At 47.4% G+C, this 26,998-nt stretch overlaps 1 pseudogene; it reads left to right on the plus strand.

Moving 5' to 3' along the window:
- Positions 1 to 23,651: 23,651 nt before the first annotated feature.
- LOC118635434 lies at positions 23,652 to 25,780 on the plus strand (annotated as a pseudogene).
- The last annotated feature ends 1,218 nt before the right edge of the window (positions 25,781 to 26,998 follow it).

Below are 26,998 nucleotides of genomic sequence, written 5' to 3' on the forward strand. Positions count from 1 at the left end.
CTACCACTCGCCACAGAACAGTCTCATTTCCACGGGAGCGGGGATGAGGATGTCAATGGGGGTGAGGGGAGCAACAACTGTAACATGGACAACAAAGCTGGGGACAGGAGGGGAGGGGGGGAAGAGGGGTGGGGGGAGAGAGGGGGAATTAGTGGGGAAAAAGGAGAAATATCTGTAACAAAAATTAATTAATTATTTTTAAAAAGAAAAGGAATAAAAAGGGCGTCATTTCCGCTACGCTCTTGAGCAGAGCCTGGGGACCGTGGCCGAACTCGAGTGCGGCCGGGGAAACAAAACCGCGAGTCGGAACAGGCCCGGGGGTTCCAGGGGGGCGGATACTCCGCTTTCGTAGCCCCGCCCTCGGGACCGGCAGCCCCGCCCAGAAGCCTGGCGACCCAAAGGGCTCCTCCCGCGGGGGCTGCGCCCTGACCGCGCAGTGCTGCACGTGGGCCCGGTCGCAGGACGTCGCTGCCGGTCTCCCCGGCTGACAGCGCGGGGCCCTTAGGCCGAGCCCGGACCCGGGATGTTCAGGTCCCGAGGCCCGGCCGTCGCAGCCGCCCCACCGCCGCACGGGGGACCCTCACCAAGCCCCTGGCCGTGCCCCGCCCCCACCCGGCCCCTGGCCCAGGCCGAGCTCATCCTGTGACACGGCCCGTCCTCCTCTCAGCCCTCGTCCCTCCGGGCCCCGCTGAGAACCCCAAGGTCCAGGAGCCCGACATGGTCAACCTGCGCCCCTCGGTTTTCAAGGAGGTTTCACCCCTTCTCCCCAGGTTGGGACCCCTACCCGTAGTCCGGGAAACCTGGGGTCTTTCTGTGATGTCCCTAGCATTGCCTCTCTGATCACCTCTGCACACTCAGCCCTGGTAAACCAGCTCTCTCTCTTCCCCTAATACCTCTGCTTAGAGAGCCTTGGACTGTAGGGGCCTCCAGTGTGTTGCCACAGCTGTCCTCCCCACCCCCCAGGATCCTGCTCACCCAGCCCACCAGGGCCTATAAACTCTACCACCAACAAATGTATGTCTTTTGCTCCTTTCTCCCCCTTCCACACTCCCGCCGCGTCCCCCAAATTTTCACATCCCTACCTGTATAAGAGCACCTGAGCATTGATGACAAAAATTTAAACTTTAAAGAAGTTTGGCTCCCAAGGAATCAAGACATGTGTATTAGAAGCAGAGGTTTGTTTGCTTTTCAGTATGTTGTTTACTATCCCCAAAACAAGGGATAGCACCCCAAGATGCAGATAGCACAAATCCCTAAGTATCCATAGTACTCTTGAATAGATGACACGGTGTTGGAGATTGGCATGAACCTCAGAGGAGATGCTTTAAGTTGAAGAGGGAGGAGCAGTCAAGAGACATATGAAGAAATGCTCAACATCACTAATCATCAGAGAGATGCAAATTAAAACAACAATGAGGTATCACCTCACACCTGTCAGAATGGAAGTCATCAACAAATCATCAAACAACAAGTGTTGGCGAGGGTGTGGAGAAAAGGGGACTCTAGTACACTGCTGGTGGGAATGCAGACTGGTGCAGCCGCTATGGAAAACAATATGGTGCTACCTCAAAAAATTAAAAATTGAACTTCCATTTGACCCAGTGATCCCACTGCTGGGAATATACCCTAAGAAGCCTGAAACACCAATCAGGAAGAATATATGTACCCCCATGTTCATAGCAGCACTATTCACAATAGCTAAGATCTGGAAACAGCCCAAGTGTCCATCAGTAGACGAATGGATAAAAAAGCAGTGGTACATATACACAATGGAGTACTATGCAGCGGTAAGAAAGAAAGATCTCTTATCCTTTGAGACGACATGGAGGGACCTGGAAAGTATTATCCTAAGTGAAAGAAGCCAAGCAGAAAAAGACAAATACCACATGATCTCACTTATATACGGAGTATAATGAACATAACAGTCTGAGGAATACAGTAGACCCAGACACATGGAAGTAGGGCACAGACTGACATCCCTCAGAAGAGGGGATGGGGGGGTGGGGGGGTGGGAAGAGATAAACCACAGAACTTATATGCATGTATGCATGACCAATGGACATGGACAACTAAGCCGGGGACGGGGCGGAGGTGGGGTGGGGTGGGGGGTGCCAATGAGGTAAAAAGGTAAAATATCTGTAACAAAAAAATAAATAAAAATTCATAAAAAAAAAAAAAAAAAAGAGGGAGGAGCAGGGTTTCCAGCAGCACTGGGTCTGCAGGAAGACCCGCCCTCACTGCTGCGCCCATTCTTACCCTGTAACCACAGAGCTACAGGCTGAGAAACAGGACGTCACCCAAGTACAAGGCCTCAATGGGTGGTAACTGGGTAAGAGAACAAGATTGAGTGAAGTGACTGAAGAGAAGCCAGGCGGAAGAATTGAGCAGGTTTGGCAAAAGTAGCATAACAGGGAAGATGAATTATACTAGGGAACCAGACAGCAGTCCTGCGTTGAGGGCAGTGCATGCGAGGGGCTAGGGTTTGGGGTGATGGCAGGAGCTGGAAACGAGGCCATTAGAATGGCCCCAAGATTCATTAAAAATGTCTTCCACAAAGCTGTTTCTTGTTGCAGGACCATAGAAGCCCAGGAAGCTATGAAAATCTAGAAGATGCCCTGGCTGGTTTGGCTCAGAGGTTAGAGCGTTGGCCAGGGACCAATGAATCGCTGGTTAGATTCCGGTCAAGGGCACCTTGTTTGCAGTTCACTTGGTCAGGTTGTGCTGGAGGCAACCATTCGATGTATCCCTCTCACATAAATGTTTCTCTCTCTCTCTCCTCTCTCCCTCTCCCTCCCACTCTATCTGAAGTTAAATAGAAAAATATACTCCAGTGAAGATTTTTTTTTAAAAAAAGAGAGAATCTAGAAGATGTTAGTCTTGTCTTGGGCTCGGATGGATTTAATGCAACTGAAAATCTAAACCCTATTGATGACGTTGGCCTCGATCACTCATATCTGGTGATGATGAGGCTGTGCTCTGGGATCCCTCAAATGAGGAGCAGAGGGGCCAGGCCATGGAGCAATAGAAAAAGACTCCCTTGTGATTCTGGCCCCTGCAGAGGTGGGGTATCCATCTAGCCCCAGATCACCAAACAGGCAGGGTGGGTTGTCAGAAGTGCAAGGAGAAACCTGACTGGAGTTTTCAAGTATTTTACCCGAGGGCCACAGAGCTCAGGTCACCATGAAACAGCTGGGGGCATATGCTCTCGTTGAAGGAGCAGGGTCCATCCACAGGAGATTTCTGCCCTTGCCACCTGGCCACAGCCAGCACTGTATGAACTCGGGGTCTTTGTGCAGGAATCCCTGTCTGTCTAAAGCTCCGTAACCTGTTTTGGAGGTCAGGGAGGGTAGGGTCAGAGCTGAGACAGCAACAGATGAGGAAAGGGGATGATGTGGGACATGACTGGAAATAGAACCAAGCCCTTCCTACAATTTGACCCCTTTAGGTCAGCAGGGTGAGACAACAGGACCCTGGTGGCTTCTTTGGGACTAGTCCCTGGTTTCCACTTGAGAGACCCTAGGGCCTCACAGCACTTCTGTCTTAAGATGAAGTGGGTACAGGGTACGACTTTCTGAGTGCAAGAACCAAATGAGGCAGTGGGGATGTAGATGTTTCTAAGTGAAATAGCCCATGTGAAGTAGGCGTCTGACACCTCACCCTGATTCTGACATGTAATTGTGGTTTTGCATTATTCTGTGGGCTCTCCCCTGGGGACAACACACTCAAGGGGCCAGGGGCACCACACTTGCCCAGAAGAGGAGCCAGGTCTTACTTCCAGTAACATTCTCTGGGGACCCCAGATGGGACCCCTAAATGGTGGCCCTGAAGCGTGCCTATGCCATTCCTTTCACCTCTATCCCATATTCCCCCGGCACCTTATCCTTGCCCTTTCCTTTGTAAGCTCTGTAACAACTGGTGCTGTTCCGCCCTTGCTGACATGGTACTGTGACTGAGTCCTTCGTTACTACTTCCTTCCCCAGCCGATGGTGACTCAGCTGATCCCCTTCTCTGCATCTCCAGGAACTAGAAGCAGACTCAGGTGCCCCCTGAGCATGGGCTTCAGCGTTGGAGACTTTGCTAAAAGTTGGTACCAGTTGAAGCTAGGGAGTGCCCCCTGGTATCTCCTGTGGTTTACATCTGACTCAGAGAGGTACCAGAGCTCCAGGGTCCCAAGCTGCTTCTCTGGATCCAAAGATGCCTTGACTCATTCAGGTGTTCTGCACATCATGGGGCTGAAGCCTGAGGATGAGGCCAGCTATTATTGTCGTATATGGGGTGGTGCCTCTTAGATAGACACAGGATTCCAAACCCACAAGGAAGTAAAACCAAAATTCTCTCTGCTCTTCTAGCTGGTGACTGGTGCAGTCACCACTGCTGGTGTCTCTGGGCAAGACTACCTAGGTCAGCTGTGATTCCTGTTGTCAGATCTTTATCACACCTACTTTTTCATGGACCAGTAGTTCTGACATTGTCACAATCTTGTCTTCATTTCAACTATTAGATTGATTTATAACTCACAAATTCTACATTCATGTTTTTTGTTTTTTTTTTATCAGCAGAATTTTTTAGATTAGGGATAAATATTTCTCAATGGGGACATTTGAGGAGGTCAAACTGGTTCATTCAGGCCATACACAGCTCAGAGTTGAGGTGTATCTAAGATGTACCTTTTGTGTAAGTGTTCCATAATTTTGTGATACAAACCCCATGTGGAGTAAATTCTATTGTCTATATTGGAAGAGAACTATCAACATTTCTTAAATTAACAGCAATAGTCTGTGTAACAACCACTCTCCTGTCTACTCCTCCCTTGGCCTTGAACAAACTCTTGTCTCTGTCCATAGGGTACTCATACCTGTTCTTTAGCTAATTCCTTCACCTTCTTTATCCAGTCTCTCCCAAACTCCTCCCCTTGGGCTTGAGCCAGTTTGTTCCATGTGTCCAGGCTGCTGGTTAAATTTTGTTCATCAGTTTATTTTGTTCATTAGATTGCACATATTAGTGAGATCATACGGTGTTTATCTTTGCCTGACTGGTTTATTTCGCTTAGTATAATACTCTTCAGGTCCGCTGATGCTATCACAAAGGGTAAGAGCCCCTTTATTGTTTCAGCCATGTATTATTTTATTGGGGGGTGATGGTGGCAAAGTGGGGTGAAGGGAGACATCTTCAGAAATGTGAACATTAAAAAAAAATTAAAAAAAAAAAGACGGGGGCCCTGCTGGTGTGGCTCAGTGGTTGAGCAGCGACCCAGGCACCAGGAGGTCGCCCCCGGTTTGATTCCTGGTCAGGGCACATGCCCAGGTTGTGGGCCCGATCCCCACTGTGGGGCCTGCAGGAGGCAGCCCTTCGTCTCTCCTTAAAATCAATAAAGAGGAAAAAAAAGGATTGGAACTGGAAAAACAGGCAAGGTTTTGAGGTGATGAGAGGGAAAGCTAAGAAAGGGACACCATCCAGGTGTGCGGGGGTTTCCTAGTACCCAGAGCAACGTCGTGGGCAGGAGGATGCTCAAGTGCTAAGTGGGGGAGATGGGGGGCCTCGCGGAGTCGGGCCTGTGAGCCCTCAGGTCACTGGGAGGGTCGGCAGAGAGAACAGAGGACGGTGAGTAGGCCACTGCGACACCGTGTTCACAGCCGGGAGGGGATGACTAGAAGATCAGTTCTGCCCCCGAAAGTGGGTTATGGGTCAGTTGGCGCGGTCGTGCACCAGTTCCTGTCCATCACCTGACATTTTGCAACAGGGTCATCGGGTCATTTTGGGCAGAGATCAGATCGTAAAGGGCCACCGATTTCACTTGGCGCCCGCGCGCATGCCCAGAACACGCCAATCGGAGCGCGTCCCGGGGCCGCAGATCCCGCCTACCCGGGCGTGGCGTTTCCGGCAGCCGAGGCTCGTGCAGAGGGCGCGTCTGACGAAGTGGCCGTGCAGGTGCCCTGTCGCCAGGGTCTCCTGGGCGCCACTCTGCTTTTTCTGACGATCACCGGGTTGCGGTATGCCGTTCTGAAATAAACTATGTTTCCTTTTTTCATAAATCGAGCGAAAACCAGGGATTTTCTTCTAGGGATGATGGCGATCAGTTTCTCTGGACAGCAGGGGGCAGTGTGACACCAGGACATTGACCCATTCCCCTCCCTTTGTGCTTGAAAAAAATGCGCAGAGCAGTTTCCGCGAGAATTGGCGCTTTGTTTCTGTTCCGCGAGCCGCACGGCCTTTACTCGGGCTGAACAACGCCCTTCTATGGCCACCCTGCCTGGTGCCTTGGTTCATTAACATTTTGTATTTATTCTTCTCTGAATGGTGTTGCCATTGGTTTTCCACAACCTGTTTGAGCTTCTATCAATATATTCTTCAGTAAACCTAGTAACTCAATCATCACAGTAGAAAATTTGGAGAACTGCCCTGGCCGGTTTGGCTCAGCGGTTGGAGCGTCGACCTGCGGTCCGGAGAGACCCGGGTTCGGTTCCCGCTAAGGGCACGTACCTCGGTTGCAGTTTGTCCCCGGCCCTGGTTGGTCGTGCGGGTGGCAGCCACTCGATGTTTCCCTCTCTCTCTCTTCCTCTTTCTCCCTCCCACTCTGTACAAAAAATGGAAAAATGTCCTCGGATGAGGATTAAAAAAAAAAAAAAAAATTTGGAGAACTGATAAAATATAAAGTAATCTAAATCATATTTCCGTCATTCACTGATAACCACTAATAATAATTTGTGATAAACTTCTGAGATCTTCCCATCCATAAAGGTGCATAGCACACAATGAGACTCATACTGCATTGTGACTTCAGCATCTTTTCTTTTTCTGCCGAGGACATTTTTTGATATTTTGTTCAGATAGAGTGGAAGGGAGAGAGAGAGAGAAACATCGCTGTGATAGGGACACGTCGAGTGGCTGCCACCCGCACAACCCAACCAGGGCCGGGGACAAACTGCAACCGAGGTACGTGCCCTTAGCGGGAACCGAACCCGGGTCTCTCAGGACCGCAGGCCAACGCTTTAACCGCGGAGCCAAACCGCCCAGGGCTCAACATCCTTTCTTAAACTAAGATTTTTTTTAGCATGAGATACATATTCTAAAAATCATTTGAAGAGACTTGAAATTTTTTTCATTCTTCTTCCTAAAGTATACGGAGTCTAAAACAGGGAAAATATATTAGATACCTGACCCCTACCTATCTCAAAGGAAAATACCATACTGTCACCTACCTAAGGACAGGAGCTCTATTTTTGCTTTGTATTCGTTTAACATTGTATTTTCAACATAGGAAATCCACTTGTTTTCTCTGTCCTCCAGCATCCTGACTTGCTTGCCCCCATTGTGAGGGCCAACTGCTCCAGTGCTGTCCAGTGGGCCTGGGAATTGACGAAACCCACTGAGATTTGTCTTATGTTCGCTGCACTATTTTCACCACAAGCTATAAAGGAAATTCTTGATTGTAGTCATTAGGGAAGACAGAAAACACAAAAGAAAAGAGTAGTCACTCATGGCCAACACTTTCAACATGTTTTGCATATCACTTTCATTTTTAAATCCTTCTCATAGTTCTGTATACAATACAGAATTGTGAAGATTTTAAGGTTAACATTAGGTAATTCATATATTTTCTTCAGATTCAACTTTGCCTGTACTGAATGAAATGTATCTTCCACTACTCCTCCATGGTTTTTGAAATATAAAAAATAATGGTATGATCAACTTTTTGAATAAATCTATACCCACATTTTAGGTAATCTGCCTTGCACAGAATCCTACAAATTGCCACATATTGCCACAATTCTTTAACCAGGAACATAAGCCAGGGCCTCCATTGTTGTATCCTGTGAGTACTGATAATTAAGTTCGATAATTTGCAACTTCAGAGGTGAAATGTATGTCGTATTGTTTTAAAAAATATTTTTTTAATTTGTGAAATTCAGTGTCAACTTCATATATTTAACACCTATGTATTTATTATAAATCTTTCTTATATAAAACAATTCATGAGAATTCATATAAGGAGATTTAATTAATTTTAAAAAGAATAGTTAAGAAAATAAGAAAAAATGTGAAATAATAATTAGAAAAACAAAATGACAGGAAGAAAACAGAATGATGTTGGAAATAAGTGAAATTAATTCACTAAGTGATTTCCAATGTGCCTTTTTTATTTTCACCCTGACAGGAATGCTCCTCACCTGGGCCACCCACTCACATCTACTCAGGCCTGCAGCTGTGTCCTGTTCAGACAGACCATCCCAGCTCTGATCACAGACAGAAGACCAGAGAACAGACTGCTCCTTCAGCTCCCTACACAGGCCTTCTTGACTCAATTCCCGAAGTTTGTACATCCCTGGGCTTCCTCTCTGAAAACAATCAGCTGACAATGAAAGGACTTCATCTTGGCCAGATGTTCATCTTGTCTACAAGGACACAGTGTAAAATACTTACACCAGACCCCAGTTTCCCTTGCTTCAAGCCCTGACTCCTTAAAATTATTTTCATGTCTCTGCCCTGCTGTACCTTTTTGGTTACTTCCTATAACCCTCAAAATGTAAAAATCCACAAGGCCTACAAAACAGCTTTAAACGAACATGAAATCGCACCAAGGACCCGAGAGGCATGGAGTTGAATCAGTTCCCAGCCATTCCAATGACATATTTGTGACAGCAAAAAGAAACGGAAACCTGAGGAATATCACAGTCATGGACCTGTCTTCCTTCCCTGTACATGGACTTTTCATCCCCTTTTCCTATCCGTGTACCTCTCCTCACCTTTCCCTGTGCCACCCCCAGTCCGCTACAGCTCACACTTAAGTGGTCTTACAAAGATAGACATCAGCTGAATGAAGCCATTAACCTCTATTTGAATGGCTTTCAGTAGATTTTTTCGCCCCAAGTTTCATCACTAATTTGACCGCAACTTTCCAACATCCAAAACAGTTCTACAGGATCACATGCATGAATTACAGTCACTACAGGTAGATTCACACATTTCAAGCCAAGTATCAGTGCTCCACAGTGAGATTCCAGGGAAACCTCTCCCTGGAGACATCATAGGGTTCATGTTATACAGACACTTAGCAGTGATCTCTCTAAGTAGCAATTTCCCTTCTCATCTGTTAAATGAGGATAATTTCCAGGAACCTGCTAGTTAAGATTTCTCTCAAGACTGGCATCACACTACATACAAAGAAGTTAGTGGGGTGTCTGATACATGGTTAATAATGAGTACATCTCAGCCACATGAGTTTGCAACAGGTAAGAACACAAGCTGTGGAATCATAACTTTAGGGGGACTGAAGAATTTCCCTAAATCCTTAGGCTACAAGCAAAGGGTGTCAGTGCCGAAATAAAACAACCAAACATACCAAATAAAGGAGAAAGTATGACTCAAATTTCTATAGAGTTTCATTTTTCAGGAATGCTTCAGTCCATGCCCTTATATAATTCAAGGTGCATTCTTTTGGATAAGGGAGCAAACATACATTGGCTTTTATTTATTTATTTTTATTGATTTGTTTTTTATTCAGACAGAGCGGGAGGGAAAGAGAGGAAGAGAGAGAGAGAAACATCGATGTGAAAGGGACAAATCGAGTGGCTGCCACCTGCACGACCCAACCAGGGCCAGGAACAAACTGTAGCCGAGGTACGTGCCCTTCGCGGGAACCGAACCAGGGTCTCTCTGGACCGCAGGCCGACGCTCTAACCGCTGAGCCAAACTGGCCAGGGCTTACATTGGCTTTTAAAAAGAGGTAAATTTCTCTTCCAAGTAATCTTTTTTTTTTTTCCCCCTTTATTGATTTTAGAGAGAGAAAGGGAGAGGGAGAGAGAGATAGAAACATCAATTGGCCACCTTCCGCATGCCCCACACCGGGGATCAAGCCCACAACCTGGACATGTGCCCTGGCTGGGTATTGAACCTGTGGTCTCTTGGTGCATGGGTCAATGCTCAACCACTGAGTCACACTGGCCAGGCTCAAGGAATCTTTTCATTTCCATAAGGACAGGTATGGTAACTTCACAGCTATAGGGAACTAAGCTTAGAGCTTACTTTCAGTGTCTGCTACTCCTGAGGATGTTCCAGTCTATTCATATTTATAATCACACTCCTCTCCATTCTCCCTTTCATGTCTGCAGAACTGAGCACAGAGGACATCTGAGAGCTCATTCAGACAGGGGATATCGAACTCTGTCAAAGTAAAATAGAGGCTTCCTGGAATGAATTCTAATACATACAAGAAAAAATAGGAGTTTCTCTACTGGGAGCAGGGTCTCTCCCACCACATCCTTTCCTAGGTGAGCCCCCTGTTCAACCAACAACTTAACGAAGACTCCTCGTCTTAAAGCTGAGGAAACTGTAGGCCCAGGCAGCAGGGAGACTGCAAACACAGCAAGGCTCCGAGGGCTGGGACTGCTCACGGCCCTCCAGGGGACCCACGGGAGGAAAACATCAGGGATGAAGTGCATGTCCACTCAAAGGGGGCCTCTGTGGTAAAGAAGTTGTCAGTATAAATGAGTTCCGATTATTTGTGTACATTACTCTTTAAAATGAAACGTTATGTTAAAAATATGGGACTTTTCTCAGTTATGTGAGGCCTGACATAGCAGCGTCAGAAGTAGTAGCGGGACCTGGGGAGAGAAAGGCCCTTGCAGTCAGACCAGGCTTCCTTCATACACACCACTCACTGTCAGAGGACCCTGTTCCCAACTCCAATAGCATGATGGTCACCGGGCCCCTTAGTCCATGTTCAGTGTATTCTTTAGGCACCCTGCCCCTCACCACAGGACCCACATCACCCATCAAAGGTGGCAGGCTAGTGTGACTGCAGTTTTAAACCGCTGGTCCACATCACCTTAGGATGTGCTGCAGAATTGAAATTCTATGAAGTGAATGTGCTGCAGGCAGGGTCCTTCTGCAAAGACCCTCAGTGTATTGACCGGTAATGAAAACAGGGAGCAACACTAGAAGGTGCCCCATCTCTACCAAGGCAGTTCTGTGCTAGTTCCTGTTCACTTAAGTCCCACTGAAGTTTTTATGGAATGAAAGAAAAAGCCTCAAATCTGGAATGACTTAGGCTGTGTCCTGAGTGTCACCAACAAGCCAAATGGCCTTCAGTTAGTCAACTGACCTGGTCAAGGTCAGAAAATCTGATTGCAAAAAATGCTAATGACATAGAGAAATGCTGAATTGCAAAGGGCCAAATGAAAAAATAAAATAAAACAAAAAACAAGTAGAACAGTATTTGTATATTATAATCTAGGACTAGAAAAAGATGGATTATATATACATATAAAGAGAGAGACCAGAAAAGGAAGTAGTGAAAACATTTCCCATATTCACTGGGCACCCCCTAAGTGCTGGGCCCTCCTGGCGCTGAGGGTAGAGAGCAGCAGACATCACTGCAGCTCCTGCCCTCACGGCCTGGCCTGTGCTGCTGTCTGGGGAACACAGGTCACTGCATCTTCCACTTCACATTTACAGAAACTCCCAAAAGTTTGCAATATGGCTGCATTATTTTTCAGTAAGATATCTAAAAATATAAAAACGAGTTTCCAAAATGTGCAGCTGAGTTTAAACAGAGGAGATTGAAGTCATGATGCAAAAATGAACCTTAGTATACACAAAATGAAACTTGTGTATAATAAAAAAAATTTTTTAAAAACTAAAAAATTGATCATAAAGTACTCTTTTTTTTAGCCAGAGAGGAAGGGAGAGAGAGAAACATCCATCCACGGCCTCCTGCACACCCCATACTGGGCATCAAGCCTGCAACCCTGGCACGTGCCCTGACCAGGAATTGAACCAGGACCTCTCAGTCCAAGGGATGTTGCCAATCCCCTGAGCCACACCAGTCAGGCAATCTCAAAATACTCTCACTGGTAAATATTGGGGGAAGGAACTGTGGTTTGAATTACTTTATTATATTTTCTATGTCCCCCAAATGGTCTACAGTGAGTTTTGCGTGACTGCCAGTACAAGGTTTATATCCATAAAGGCCCAGAAAACCCACAATGAGTTCAGCAAAGCCAATGACAATGCCCTTCAGAGAAGAATAAATATTGCTAAGCAACTTAGGTAGCAGCTTAGAAGAAAAGGCGATTTGAAAAGGAAAGTGGTGCTTTGTCTTGGACAAGGGTGTATTTTTATTTTTAAAAGTGTTCCAGCCTGGCCTTGTGGTTCAGTGGTTGAATGTGGACCCAGAAACCAGGAGGTCGCCAGTTCCCTTCCCGGTCAGGGCCCAGGCCCAGGTTGTGGGCCTGATCCCCAGTGGGGGGCGTGCAGGGGCGGCCAATCCACGTTCTCAGGGATGTTTCTATCTCTATCTCCCACCCTCTCTCTAAAAATCAATAAAGAAACATTTTTTTAACTATTACAGATATCTCCCTTTTTCTGCCTACGATCCCCTCCTTCCTCGTTCTCATCCCCCAAAAGGAAAGTGTTTGTATTTATAAAATATAAATACAAGTTTTTATAAGTTTTTCATGCTGAGCCCACTGAAAGGGAAACTTAAGACCGAGGTGGCTGGTGAGCTTGCGCAGACTCAAAACAAACCTACTAAAGATGGAAAATACAGCACCAAATGATTCGAGACACGTTTTTTGAAACACGAAGGGCGGGGGAAGAGGCAGCCTGGCCCGTTCCACGGTACAACACTGCCCTCTGCCGGCCACAGAAACTGCGGGCTGCAAACTGGTAGAAAAATTTGTGCTCTGCGCTGACCTTTCGCGCCAAATGAGAGACCCACTGCCTAATGAGGTGCAGTGGGAGAAAGAAGGAGCGTCAGTAAATAAAAAAGACCCTGCCGAATAGGCCCCAGCAAGGCCCTGTCCCTACTTCCGCCCTCGGAACTACAGCAGCAGGGACCTGTTGTCCCGGCAACCGAGGAAGTGACTTCCGGAAGCGGTGCTGAGCTCCGAATGGCGGGTTCTGGGCATGCGCACAAAGATCCAGTGAGGTCGCTGCCAATCTCCCTCCCAGAATCGCCTGGTGGTTTTGTCCCTAACCAGGTGCAAAATGTCAGCTGAAGGACAGGACCTGTGATGTTCAGGTACTGTAGCCGTCTGCGACAGGCACCCCACTGATGGCATCGGAACCAGTCCCCTCTACATCCTCCTCCCAGCCAGGCCTTGGGTTTCCTGATGCCCCGGGCGGACTACGGGTAGGGGTCCCAACCTGGGGAGAAGGGGTGAAACCTCCTTGAAAACCGAGAGGCGCAGGTTGACCAGGTCGGGCTCCTGGACCTTGGGGTTCTCAGCGGGGCCCGGAGGGACGAGGGCTGAGAGGAGGACGGGCCGTGTCGTAGGATGAGCTCGGCCTGGGCCAGGGGCCGGGTGGGGGCGGGGCACGGCCAGGGGGTTGGTGAGGGTCCCCCGTGCGGCGGTGGGGCGGCTGCGACGGCCGGGCCTCGGGACCTGAACATCCCGGGTCCGGGCTCGGCCTAAGGGCCCCGCGCTGTCAGCCGGGGAGACCGGCAGCGACGTCCTGCGACCGGGCCCACGTGCAGCACTGCGCGGTCAGGGCGCGGCCCCCGCGGGAGGAGCCCTTTGGGTCGCCAGGCTTCTGGGCGGGGCTGCCGGTCCCGAGGGCGGGGCTACGAAAGCGGAGTATCCGCCCCCCTGGAACCTCCGGGCCTGTTCCGACCGCGGTGATGTTTCCCCGGCCGCACTCGAGTTCGGCCATGGTCCCCAGGCTCTGCTCCAGAGCGTAGCGGAAATGACACCCTTTTTTTTTTTCTTTTTAAAATTAATTAAATAATTTTTGTTACAGTTGTTTTTCCTTTTTTTCTCCTCATTCCCCCTCTTCCTCCCTCCCCCCTTCTCCCCTTCCTGCCCTGTCCCCAGCTCTGTTGTCCCTGTCCATTGGTCATGCATACATGCATATCAGTTCTGTGGTTTATCTCTTCCCACCCCCCCACCCCCTATTCTGAGTGTTGTCAGTCTGTACCCTACTTCCATGTTTCTGGGTCTACTGTATTCCTCAGACTGTTATGTTCATTATATTCCGTATATAAATGAGATCATGTGGTACTTGTCTTTTTCTGCTTGGTTTATTTCACTTAGGATAATTCTTTCCAGGTCCCTCCTTGTCCTCTCAAAGGATAAGAGATCTTTCTTTCTTACAGGTGCATAGTACTCCATTGTGTATATGTACCACAGCTTTTTTATCCATTCGTCTACTGATGGACATTTGGGCTGTTTCCAGATCTTAGCTATTGTAAATAGTGCTGCTACAAACATGGGGTACATATATTCTTTCTGATTGGTGTTTCAGGCTTCTTAGGATATATTCCTAGATGTGAGATCACTGGATCAAATGGAAGTTCAATTTTTGATTTTTTGAGGTAACACCATACTGTTTTCCATAGTGGCTGCACCAGTCTGCATTCCCACCAGCAGTGTACTAGAGTCCCCTTTTCTCCTCACCCTCGCCAACATTTGTTGTTTGATTATTTGTTGATGGTGACGCCTTTTTTTTAAATGAATTAATTTATTGTCGTTACAGCTGCTGCTCCCCTTACCCCCATTGATATCCTCATCCCTGCTCCTGTGGAGAACAGAGTTTTGTTTTGTGGCGAGTGGTAGCGTTCAGCTTTTTTGGACAGCAGGGGGCAGTGTTGCATCGTGAAACTGCGCTGCGCACTTCTCCCCCGCCCTTTCTGCTTCAAAAAAAATGGCAAGCTTCGCATAACCAAATCACAATATGAAACTAGATTTTTGTAAGAGCTCTTTCTGTAGAACCAACAGCCTTTCCCCCTCTTTTCTAAGGAATTTAGTAACCTGAGCCTATAATAATTTCGGGTTTTTTTTTTTTTTAATCCATAAGATTTTGAGATTTTTCATCTGATTATTTCATGCAGATGTAGCTCTTTCAAAATACCTTATTTTATCTTAAGATATTTGTTCAGGCAGACACTGCTGTATTTAGAAATTTCTATTTAGTTTATTAAAAACTGCAAAACCGCCCTGGCCGGTTTGGCTCAGCGGTTAGAGCGACATCCTGAGGTCCAGGGAGACTGGGTTCCTTCTGGCTAAGGGCATGTACCTTGGTCGTGGTTTGTCCCAGGCCCTGGTTGGTGCTGTGGGTGGCAGCCACTCAATGTGTCCCTTTCAAGTTAATGTTTCTCCCTCTCTCTCTCCCTCTCACTCTATCTGAACAAAAACTGGAAAAATGTTCGAGGGTGAAGATAAAAAAAATAAAGAGAAATTCTGCCATTTGCAACTACATGTATGGACCTTGAAGGCATCATGCTAAGTGAAATAAGTCAGAGAAAGATAAATATGGTATGATTTTACTTATCTGTGAAATCTATTATTTAGTATTAAGTACATATGTTTATTCTGAGAGAATTGATATTGTTAAGATATTAGAACTTTTTTTTTTTTCCTCACCCGAGGACATTTTTTCATTTTTTGTTCAGATAGAGTGGGAGGAAGAGAGAGAGAAACGTCAACATGAAAGGGACACATCTAGTGGTTGCCTCCTACACGACCCAACTGGGGCCCAGGACAAACTGCAACCGAGGTACAGGGCAAGGTATTAGATCTTCTTATGTAGGAACTTGTTTTTCCAATATTTTGGGATCGATACAATAATCAATAAGTAAATATATAAATTCCTCTAATTTGTCACTATTTTTTCTTTAAATTTTTCCATAACTATATATTCTATCACTTATGTATATTCTATCACTTATATTGATAATGGCAACTTTTCATTCTATAAGTAATTAGTTCTATTTATAATTGGTACTGTTACTATAGGGAAATATGGATTTTTTAAAAAATCCTCACCCGAGGACATTTTTAAAAGTTTATCTTCAGATACAGCTAGAGGACGAGAGGGAGGAAGAGAGAGAGAGAAACATTGAAGTGCGAGAGACACATGGAGTGGCTGCCACCCACACAACCCCAACCAGGGCTCGGGACAAACTGCAATCAAGGTACATGCCCTTAGCGGGAACTGAACCTGGGACTCTCTGGTCCCCGGGCCGACGCTCTAACTACTGAGCCAAACCGGCCAGAGCGAAAAATATGGATTTTAAAATTCGTTATTGTTGCAATATTACAGATGTCCCCATTTTACCCACTTGACACCCTCCTCCCGGTTTCCACCCCCCTTCTGCTTTCCCCAAACTATTGTCTGTGTCCATTGGTTATACATACTATATGTGGAATATTTTTAAAAACATAACCGTCCTAGAAAAAGAGATCAGACGTATGGTTGCCAGAGGTGTAGGGTAGGGTAAAGGGAAATTGCAGGATGGTGATCAAAAGGCAGAAAGTTCAGTTATAAGGTGAATAAGGACCAGGGAGGGACGTGATGTACGACAGCATGACTGTAGCTAACACCGCTGCATGACAGATACACAGGAAAGTTGTGAAGGGAGCGAATCCTAGGAGTTCTCATCACAAGCAGAACATTGTTTTCTTTTTGTCTGTAGTTTCTTTTTATAGTATGTGTATGAGAAGATGGATGTTAGATGAACCTATTGTGGTAACCATTTCACAATATGTGTAAATCAAACCATCACGCTGTACACCTTAAAATTACACAGTGATGTGTCCGTTATTTCTCAATGAGACGGAAGGAGAATCAGTATGTAGCCGTGTGTTCTCTGTACATGTTATTTGAATAAATGAGCAAGTATATGACTTCTTTCAGCGTCTTCATTTATACATACTTGTTGTTTCATAATACTGGGATCACACTGTAATGCACCGTTTCCTGCGTGGCTTCCCCCCTTTCCATTTGGCTGTTTACTGTGAGCAACACTCTGTTGTCATTACACGCTTTGCAGAGTTGTGCTGGCTCTGTTCCCCTTTCCCCAGTGAGTCTTTTACTTCAGTCTCGTGTTGGGGGCGAGAAGGCGTCCTGCAGAGCCGTGTGCAATCCGTAATGTCCGACTGAACGTCGGGGACTCTGTGAGGAGCCCCGAGACCCTGCACACGTGACTCCTGGGTGCCAGTTTCCACAGGTTGAAATGCAGGTGGTAAGAGCATCTGCTTCACAGGGTGGTGGCCAGCATAAGTCACACGACAGGCCTTAGCTGGGCACTTGCAGGTATCATGTTATCTCTGTTGGTGCTGTCTCCAATATTCCCTGGAACGTGTGGTCAGTACAGAACTTCCAGCCACATGACCACATGTGATAAAGGGCACTCTGTTTCTTTTTTTTCTTTCTTTGGTACGTGCCCCTCGCGGGAACTGAACCCAGGTCTCTCTGGTCCGCAGGCCGACGCTCCAACCACTGAGCCAAACCTGCCAGGGCAAGAGGCACTCTTTTTTTTTATCTTTTTTTTTTTTTTTTTTTATCCTCACCGGAGGACATTTTTCCATTTTTTGTTCAGGTACAGTGGGAGGGAGAGAGAGGAACAGAGAGAGAGAGAGAAACATCGATGTGAAAGGAACACATCGAGTGGCTGCCACCCGCACAACCGACCAGGGCCGGGGACAAACTGCAACCGAGGTACGTGCCCTTAGCGGGAACCGAACCCGGGTCTCTCAGGACCGCAGGCCGACGCTCTAACCGCTGAGCCAAACCGGCCAGGGCAAGAGGCACTCTTTAAATGTTCTTACAGCAGATGTCTGTTCCGTTGCCCACTTCTGCCTTCTCGTGGAAAACTCACTAGTGACTTAGAGGGAAAGTCAGTAAAAAAGATATGTCTGAGGAAAGCACATTGATACCTTCCTCAAAGACTATCCCTGACAAAATGAAAAGGATATTTGTGTACATACATAGTTTAACCATCTCATATTTTATAATTGATTTTCAGAGGTAGATTTAGTGGACTGAGGCGCAAACACTTTTAACACTCTTGGTGTGACTGCAAGAAACATAGGTCCATTTGTTTTGCCAGAAGCATCTTGTGAGAATTCTTGTCTCTTTATACTTATATGTGTTTCAAAAGTAATTAGCTTGTTGATTTTAACAGTTGTTTATATAGAACTGATCCCCACTCTGTCATATATGGTGGAACTACTTTTCCTTTTTTTTTTTTTTCCTTTTAATGATGTGTGTGGCTCTCAGAAGCACAGACACATTTATTTCATGTAGTCTTCCCTAGAGCCCTCATTTGCCTCATGCACGGTTTCACTCTTTGGAACAAAGCTGACCAGGCCCTTCCTGATCTACCTGTTCTGTTACCTTCACCCCTGTTTTCTCTGATTCCATTCCCTATTTTCACACTAAAGGCCACTTGAGTTGGGCACAGAAGAACGGCAGGGAATTGGCTTGTTTTATGTGTCTTCCAGCGACCTGACCGGGCCCCATGGGGAGGGCCCGCTGCTCCCTGCTCCTGTCCACTGGGGCTGGGGGCTTACAAAACCCACTGGGATTTGTCATATGTTCACTCCATTACTTTTCCCTCCGGGTATAAAGGAAATTCTTCTGATTGTAGTCACTTGGGAATGTAGCAGTGGGAAATTCGAACCCACCCCACCATTCTTTTGACATTGTTTCTGTTTATGTAGCTTGCAGATAGACGTGATGGTTTTCTGAGAATCTTAGGAACTAACTTCAGAAGACCTCAACTCTGACCTCCAGTCACCCCAGTTCCAGGAGATTTGCTGACAGTAAAACCAGGATGACAAAGACCAGCATGTCACAGACCAGACCATCACTTGACCAGTTTCGAGATCCTTATGGGCTTGGATTGTGCTGCCCTTGTGCCGCCTGCACCTAGAGAGCTTTTCAGTCCCTTCCCCTTGATTTCCGTGTTCCGCTTTCCCTCTGCCTCCTCGTCAAAACCTCTGCCTGCAGGGAGATGTGGAGACAGGCTGTTCTGCAGGGGTCCCACACCCCCTCAGCTGACCGACACTAAATAAACCTCTTTACTTTTTCACAAGCATCTGTCTCAGGAGTCTGGTTTTTGTGACAGCAGGCAGCTGAACTTGGGGTGTGGTTACAGGAAGACAGAGAAAAGCCAAAGAATGATAGAGTCACCCATGATCCAACCACTTTCACAATATTTTGTATATCACTCTCATTTTTACATCCTTGTGATAGATCCGCATCCAATATTGAATTCTGACTTTTTCATACTTCACATGAGGTAATTCATGATGAAGGGAGAGGGAGAGAGAGAGAGAGAGAGAGAGAAACATGGATGAGAGAGAACATCATGGCCTCCTGCATGCCCCCCACTGGGGATCTGGCCCACAACCTGGGCATGTGCCCTGACCGGGAATCAAAGTGGTGACCTCTTGGTGGGTGGGTGGACACTCAACCACTGAGCCACTCCTGCCGGGCAGGACCTTCTTCTTGACACTGCAGAAGAGCAGGCCCAGAAAGCCATGTGACTTAGCAAAAATGAGAAGACTGGTAGAGCTGGAATGGGGAAGGGGTTCTCTGGCTCTGGCCCCGGGGCCCCCAGGGGACTTACAGAAAGCAAACACTAGGGAAAACAGCATGTGGGAAGTAGCACACCTCCATGGTAAAGAAGTCAGTATGGACGAGTATAGAGGATTTTTGTACACTACTATAGAAAATGAAACTTTTTGGTAAAAAATATGGGTCCTTTTTTAATTGTGTGAGGCCTGCCAAAGTAGCTTCAGAAGTACTAGCGGGACCTGGGGAGAGAAAGACCTCTCACTGCAGGACCCACATCAACCACCCAAGCTGGCAGGCTGGGGTGACTGCGGTTATTACCCCTGCTCCAAGTCACCTTGGGATGCGTTTCAGAATCACAGTTCTATGAAGTGACTATCCTGCAGGGCACAGTTATTCTGGAAAGTATTGACAGCTGATGAAAATAGAAACAACAATAAAAGATGCACCATCTCTACCAAGGCCGTTCTGTGCGGCTACTTGTTCACTTAAGTCCTCTTGAAGTTTTTCTGGAATAAAGGAAAGAGCCTTGAAACTGGGAGGACTTAGGTTCTGTCCTGACTCTGTCACCAACCATCAATATGGCCTTCGGTTAGTCAACTGACTTGGTCATGGCAGGAAAATCTGGTCTTAAGAAATGCTGATGAGCCCTGGCCGGTTTGGCTCAGGGATTAGAGCCTTGGCCTGGGGACCAAGGAGTCAAAGGCATGAACCTCAGTTGCTGTTTGTCCCAGGCTCTGGTCCTGGGGGTCATGCAGAAGGCAACCAGTCCTTGTGTCTCTGTCATATCGATGTTTCTCCCTTTCTTCCTCTCTCCCTCTCTCTCCCTTCTTCCCATTCTATCTGAACAAAAATGGAACAATATCCTCAGGTGAGGATTTTAAAAAAAAGAAAGAAGGAAATGCTGATGACATAGAGAAATGCTGACTTGTAAAGAGTCATATGGAGAAAACACAAACAAACATGTAGAAATGTTTTACTATATTCTAGAACTAGAAAGAGATGGATTATATATACATATGGAAAACGAGATGAGAAAAGTGAATGGTGAAAACATTTCCCATACTCACTGGGCACCCCCTAAGTGCTGGGCCCTCCTGGCGCTGAGGGGAGAGAGCAGCAGACATCACTGCAGCTCCTGCCCTCACGGCCTGGCCTGTGCTGCTGTCTCGGGAACACAGGTCACTGCATCTTCCACTTCACATTTACAGAAACTCTCAACAGTTTGCAATATGGCTACAATATTTTTCAGTAAGATATCTAAAAATATAGAAACGACTTTCTAAAATGTGAAGCTGAGTTTAAACAGAGGAGGTTGAAGTCATGATGCAAAAATGAACCTTAATATATACAAAATGAAACTTGTGTATAATAAAAAGAATAAAAAGAACCTAAATAATTGATCATAAAGTACTCTTTTTTTTAGACAGAGAGGAAGGGAGAGAGATAGAAACATCCATCCGCTGCCTTCTGCACACCCCATACTGGGCATCAAGCCTGCTACCCTGGCATGTGCCCTGACCAGGAATTGAACCAGGACCTCTCAGTCCAAGGGATGTTGCCAATCCCCTGAGCCACACCAGTCAGGCAATCTCAAAATACTCTCACTGGTAAATATTGGGGGAAGGAACTGTGGTTTGAATTACTTTATTATATTTTCTATGTCCCCCAAATGGTCTACAGTGAGTTTTGCGTGACTGCCAGTACAAGGTTTATATTCTTAAAGGCCCAGAAAACCCACAATGAGTTCAGCAAAGCCAATGACAATGCCCTTCAGAGAAGAGTAAATATTGCTAAGCTATTTAGGCAGCAGCTTAGAAGAAAAGACGATTTGAAAAGGAAAGTGGTGCTTTTTATTGGACAAGGGTGTATTTTTATTTTTGGAAGTGTTCCAGCCTGGCCGGTGTGGTTCAGTGGTTGAATGTGGACCCAGAAACCAGGAGGTCGCCAGTTCCCTTCCCGGTCAGGGCCCAGGCCCAGGTTGTGGGCCTGATCCCCAGTGGGGGGCGTGCAGGGGCGGCCAATCCACGTTCTCAGGGATGTTTCTATCTCTATCTCCCACCCTCTGTCTAAAAATCAATAAAGAAACATTTTTTTAACTATTACAGATATCTCCCTTCTTCTGCCTACGATCCCCTCCTTCCCCGTTCTCATCCCCCAAAAGGAAAGTGTTTGTATTTATAAGATATAAATACAAGTTTTTATAAGTTTTTCATGCTGAGCCCACTGAAAGAGAAACTTAAGACCTAGGTGGCTGGTGAGCTCGCGCAGACTCAAAACAAAGCTACTAAAGATGGAAAATACAGCACCAAATGAATCGCGACACGTTTTTTGAAACACGAAGGGCGGGGGAAGAGGCAGCCTGGCCCGTTCCACGGTACAACACTGCCATCTGCCGGCCACAGAAACTGCGGGCTGCAAACGGGAAGAAAAATTTGTGCTCTGCGCTGACCCCTCGCGCCAAATGAGAGACCCACTGCCTAATGAGGTGCAGTGGGAGGAAGAAGGAGCGTCAGTAAATAAAAAAGATCGAGCCGATTAGGCCCCAGCAAGGCCCTGTCCCTACTTCCGCCCTCGGAACTACAGCAGCAAGGACCTGTTGTCCCGGCAACCGGGGAAGTGACTTCCGGAAGCGGTGCTGAGCTCCGAATGGCGGGTTCTGGGCATGCGCACAAAGATCCAGTGAGGTCGCTGCCAATCTCCCTCCCAGAATCGCCTGGTGGTTTTGTCCCTAACCAGGTGCAAAATGTCAGCTGAAGGACAGGACCTGTGATGTTCAGGTACTGTAGCCGTCTGCGACAGGCACCCCACTGATGGCATCGGAACCAGTCCCCTCTACATCCTCCTCCCAGCCAGGCCTTGGGTTTCCTGATGCCCCGGGCGGACTACGGGTAGGGGTCCCAACCTGGGGAGAAGGGGTGAAACCTCCTTGAAAACCGAGGGGCGCAGGTTGACCATGTCGGGCTCCTGGACCTTGGGGTTCTCAGCGGGGCCCGGAGGGACGAGGGCTGAGAGGAGGACGGGCCGTGTCATAGGATGAGCTCGGCCTGGGCCAGGGGCCGGGTGGGGGCGGGGCACGGCCAGGGGGTTGGTGAGGGTCCCCCGTGCGGCGGTGGGGCGGCTGCGACGGCCGGGCCTCGGGACCTGAACATCCCGGGTCCGGGCTCGGCCTAAGGGCCCCGCGCTGTCAGCCGGGGAGACCGGCAGCGACGTCCTGCGACCCGGCCCACGTGCAGCACTGCGCGGTCAGGGCGCGGCCCCCGCGGGAGGAGCCCTTTGGGTCGCCAGGCTTCTGGGCGGGGCTGCCGGTCCCGAGGGCGGGGCTACGAAAGCGGAGTATCCGCCCCCCTGGAACCTCCGGGCCTGTTCCGACCGCGATGATGTTTCCCCGGCCGCACTCGAGTTCGGCCATGGTCCCCAGGCTCTGCTCCAGAGCGTAGCGGAAATGACGCCCTTTTTTTTTTTCTTTTTAAAATTAATTAAATAATTTTTGTTACAGTTGTTTTTCCTTTTTTTCCTCTCATTCCCCCCTTCCTCCCTCCCCCCTTCTCCCCTTCCCGCCCTGTCCCCAGCTCTGTTGTCCCTGTCCATTGGTCATGCATACATGCATATCAGTTCTGTGGTTTATCTCTTCCCACCCCCCCACCCCCTATTCTGAGTGTTGTCAGTCTGTACCCTACTTCCATGTTTCTGGGTCTACCGTATTCCTCAGACTGTTCATTATATTCTGTATATAAGTGAGATCATGTGGTATTTGTCTTTCTGCTTGGCTTATTTCAGTTGGGATAATCCTTTCCAGGTCCCTCCACGTCCTCTCAAAAGATAAGAGATCTTTCTTTCTTACAGCTGCATGGTACCCCATTGTGTATATGTACCACAGCTTTTTTAATCTATTCGTCTACTGATAGACATTTGGGCTATTTCCAGAGCTTAGCTATTGTAAATAGTGCTGCTATGAACATGGGGGTACATATATTCTTTCTGCTTGGTGTTTCAGGCTTCTTAGGGTATATTCCTAGAAGTGGGATCACTGGGTCAAATGGAAGTTCAATTTTTAATTTTTGTGGGTAGCACCATATTGTTTTCCACAGTGGCTGCACCAGTCTGCATTCCCACCAGCAGTGTACTAGAGTCCCCATTTCTACACACCCTCGCCAACACTTGTTTGATGATTTGTTGATGGTGACACTTTTTTTTTTTAAATGAATTAATTTATTGTCGTTAGAGTTGTTGCTCCCCTTACCTCCATTGATATCCTCAGCCCTGCTCCCATGGAGATTAGACTTTTGTTTTGTTGCAAATGTTAGCGTTCAGCTTCTGTGGACAGCAGGGGGCAGTGTTGCACCGCGAAGATGTGGTTCGCTCCTCACCCCCGCCCTTTCTGCCTCAAAAAAATGGCAAGCTTCGAATAACTAAATCATATAATATAAAACGAGGTTTTGTAAGAAAAGCTCTTTCTGTAGAACCAACAGCCTTTCCCCCTCTTTCCTAAGGGATTTAGTATCTTGAGCCAATTAATAATTTGGGGTTTGTTTTTTTTTTGATCCAGAAGGTTTCGAGATTTTTCATCTGATGATATCATGTAGATGTATGTCTTTCAAAATTCCTTATTTTATCTTAAGATATTTGTTCAGGCAGACACTGCTGTATTTAGAAATTTCTATTTAGTTCATTAAAAACTGCAAAACCGCCCTGGCCCGTTTGGCTCATTGGTTAGAGCGTAGCCTGGGGTCCAGGGAGACCTGGGTTCGGTTCCTGCTAAGGGCACGTATGTAGGTTGCAGTTTGTCCCAGGTCCTGGTTGGTCCTGCGGGTGGCAGCCATTGGATGTGTCCCTTTCATGTTGATGTTTCTTTCCCTCTCTCCCTCTCACTCTATCTGAACAAAAAATGGAAATATGTTCTAGGGTTAGGATAAAAAAATAAAGAAGAAATCCTGCCATTTGCAACTACATGGATGGACCTTGAAGGCATCATGCTAAGTGAAATAAGTCAGAGAAAGATAAATACTGTAGGATTTCACTTATCTATGAAATCTCCTTTTTTGTAGTAAGTGCATATGTTTTTTTTTTTTTGAGAGAATTGGTATTGTTAAGATATTGGATCTTATGTAGGAACTTGTTTTCCCCATATTTTGGGGTCGATATAATAAATAAATAAATAAATACATAAATTCCTCTAATGTATCACTATTTTTTCTTAGTTTTATTTTTTCTTTAACTTTTTTCATAAGTGTATATTTTATCACCATTGATAATGGCAACTTTTTCATTCTACAAGTAATTAGTTTTTTTATAATTTGGACTGTTACTATAGGGAAAATATGGATTTTTGAAACATCCTCATTCGAGGACATTTTTTAAAATTTATCTGTAGGCCTGGCCACGGGTCAGCAGCCCAGCAGACGCTGGGGGGCGGGGGAGGCTGTGTGGCCCGCGGCCCTGGTCAGGGCAGCCTGCTGGTGGTCCCGGTTGCTGACGGGCAGGGGGCCTAGCCCTCTCTCTGCCGCGGGTGGAACTGGGGCCTTCTTACCAGCAGCAACCCTGACAGGGAGGCACCTCTCATCCCGAAACTGACCAGAGGGCAGAGTTTTGGAGACAGTCAGTGCGTGAGGTGCCAAAACAGAATGGAAAGTGTGAGTCGGGGCAGCTTTTCCTTCATAGTGTTTTTGGCTACCGAGGTGCCCTCCTAGTTCCCCGACAGGCCAGGCTACATGACCGGGATGTGGCCTCTGCAGGCCCAGAAAAAGCAGAGAATCCTGCTGGCCCCGGCTCTAAGGAGGTGAAAGGCCAAACTCACACTCTCAGGTGCTGATTGATGCCCGACTGTCCACATATATCTCAGAGGTCTCAGACAGAAGCTGTGACTTTCTTGGCAAACCATGACGACAGCCGGGCCCCCTATGCCATCCAGGCCTGGACTGTGTGAGCCATGAAGACATCCTCCCCTACACGTCCACTGATCAGGTTTCCGTCCAGCACGAGCTCTTTTTAAGATTTCTTCTCTATGACCGGACAAAAGCACTCCCCGTTTGTGGCTCGGGAGACACTACGGGCCTGGCAAGAGAAGAATCAGCCCTGGCCGGAGCTCTCCCATGTCCCTGCGGAAGCACCCGAGAATATGCTGTTACTGTCATCCCTTCTACACGGGCCTGAGGGAATCCCAGAATCCCCGCGTCTACTGGTGGCGCTACTGTATCCGCTTGGAGAACCTTGACAGTGACGTGGTACAGCTGGAGGATATTCAGTCTATCTGGCACCTTGGAGACAGTGCCAGGCCGAGGGGTGGTGGGCAGGGAACCAGTGTCATCCAAGGAGCAGCCTGCGTTCAGGCGCAGCAGCCACGTCTCCTGCAAGCTTCCAGTGGGCATAGGCGGGGTATGTTCCGCTTGAGAGGCCTGATGGCTTTGATGTCCAGATCCCTCCCTTCTCCCTGGAAAGCAATAAAGATGAGAAGACTCCACCCGCAGGCCTTCACTGGTAGTCCAGCTGCAGCCCTGAGTGCCAGGCTCAATCCCCAAAGAACAGCTCTCATCCTACAATTGCTGCAGAACTCTCTCCATCATGGGCCACAGTGGGTCTCTTAATCCTTTGCGCTATTTGAATATGGGGTTCTTTTTTTGTAGTACATGCCCCTAGCAGGAACTGAACCCGGGACTCTGTGGTCCGCAGGCCGACGCTCCAACTGCTGAGCCAAACCGGCCAGGGCTGGGGTTCTTTTTCTGGTGGGTGGGCTATAACTGTTTTTCTCCAGAGACCCATGTAGGCCTCCTCCAAGGCTGGCCTCCCCTGTAAGCCCTGCCTACACTGTCTCCCAGTAGACCTTTCTACCAGGAACTCTGTGTTCAGCTGTCACAGGCCTGGAAGAGTTTCCTGCTCTGTCACACAAGTTGTTTGGAATGTGAGGTTTGATAAATAAACCAGTGCACACTTGAAAAAAATAAAATTTATCCTCAGAGCGGGAGGGAGAGGAAGGAAGAGAGAGAGAGACAAACGTTGAAGTGGGAGAGACACATCGAGTGATTGCCACCCACACGACACCAACTGGTGCCAGGGACAAACTGCAACCCAGGTACCTGCTCTTAGTGGGAACCGAACCTGGGACTCTCTGGTTCGCTGGCCGACACTCTACCGCTGACCCAAACCGGCCAGGGCGAAAAATATGGATTTTAAAAAATCTTTATTGTTGCAATATTACAGATGTCCCCATTTTACCCACTTGACCCCCTCCTCCCTGTTCCACCCCCTTCTGCTTTCCCCAAACTATTGTCTGTGTCCATTGGTTATACATACTATATGTGGAATATTTTTAAAAACATAACCGTCCTAGAAAAAGAGATCAGACGTATGGTTGCCAGAGGTGTAGGGTAGGGTAAAGGGAAATTGCAGGATGGTGATCAAAAGGCAGAAAGTTCAGTTATGAGGTGAATAAGGACCAGGGAGGGACGTGATGTACGACAGCATGACTGTAGCTAACACCGCTGCATGACAGATACACAGGAAAGTTATGAAGGGAGTGAATCCTAGTTCTCATCACAAGAATATTGTTTTCTTTTTGTCTGTAGTTTCTTTTTATAGTATGTGTATGAGAAGATGGATGTTAGATGAACCTATTGTGGTAACCATTTCACAATATGTGTAAATCAAACCATCACGCTGTACACCTTAAAATTACACAGTGATGTGTCCGTTATTTCTCAAT

The sequence above is a fragment of the Molossus molossus genome, unplaced genomic scaffold, assembly GCF_014108415.1.
Source record: "Molossus molossus isolate mMolMol1 unplaced genomic scaffold, mMolMol1.p scaffold_m16_p_2, whole genome shotgun sequence".
NCBI lineage: Eukaryota > Metazoa > Chordata > Mammalia > Chiroptera > Molossidae > Molossus > Molossus molossus.